The sequence below is a fragment of the Egretta garzetta genome, unplaced genomic scaffold, assembly GCF_000687185.1.
Source record: "Egretta garzetta isolate BGI_Z169 unplaced genomic scaffold, ASM68718v1 scaffold598, whole genome shotgun sequence".
Lineage (NCBI taxonomy): Eukaryota > Metazoa > Chordata > Aves > Pelecaniformes > Ardeidae > Egretta > Egretta garzetta.
In genome coordinates this window covers 18,789-19,790 of record NW_009260621.1, presented here as the reverse complement: position 1 = coordinate 19,790, position 1,002 = coordinate 18,789, and positions in this window count along the sequence as shown.

The following is a 1,002-nucleotide window of genomic DNA, read 5'->3' as shown; positions in this document are numbered from 1 at the left end:
GCTGGATGAGCCACCCCTATTTTAGGCAGAATTGTTACTGCAGCAGGGCACAGTTTGAGCGCACGTGACAGTACGGATAGCATTTCGGTAGCACCTCATGACCCTGGGAAGGTAGACTATAACCTTAGGATTCCCATTGCTAGGAATCTCATGCAAGAAAGCTGACTTTCAGGGAGCTCAGAGAGGAGCTTGTCCTCACCTCCCCACCCCAGGACAGCCATATGAAGGTTGGTCCAGCTGCAGGTTGCTGTGGCCCCTTGGAAGCTGGCTGGCTCCGAGCGTTACCAAGCCAATTTGTCACTGTCACGTCAGTTCTCGGTGACGCGATGAGGGCATCTGGGATGAGCCGCATTGTGGCTCACCCACGATGAGGCAACACTGCCAAAGCATTGCTGTAATACGAGCTAGCTTTGAGAGCGAAATAATTCCAAGTGCCTAGGTCCTCTAAACTGCAAGAAGCGCCATTACCTTTCAGGATGAAACCTCCTCCCTTCTGCTTTGAATTGGGGGAGCCTTACGCGACGATTACAGAAGCTGGAAGAAGGCTGGTTTACCAATTACAGATTAGAGCGTACGTTCAGCCACCTGATGACAAGACGCTGCTGCCAACTGTGCCCAGCCACCAACAGGCCTGATGTTATTCATATAGCCATGCCTTCCTCTTTCTCCACGCCCCCGGCCAGAAGGGCGAGAGGCGAAGGAGAGCAAGTCCCGGCAGGAGCCCGGGGAGTTCACCTGGGTCCCGCTGAGACGTGGAGGAGGCGATGCGCAGGGGGACAGGCCCACCACCGCTCCCTTCCGCAGCCGGATACACGACCCTGGCTTCACACCTCGCACCCGCCGGGGTTTGCAGGCGAACCGGCCCGGCTTTAGCCTGCAGCGAAAGCACGTTCCGGGGGTCGGGGCTCAGCTTCGCCATGAGCAAGGAAGCCCAGGGGCCATGGCCGCGGCCTGCGGTCGGGTCGCCCTCGCCTGGCCTTGCACCACGGCCGGGCCGTGAGG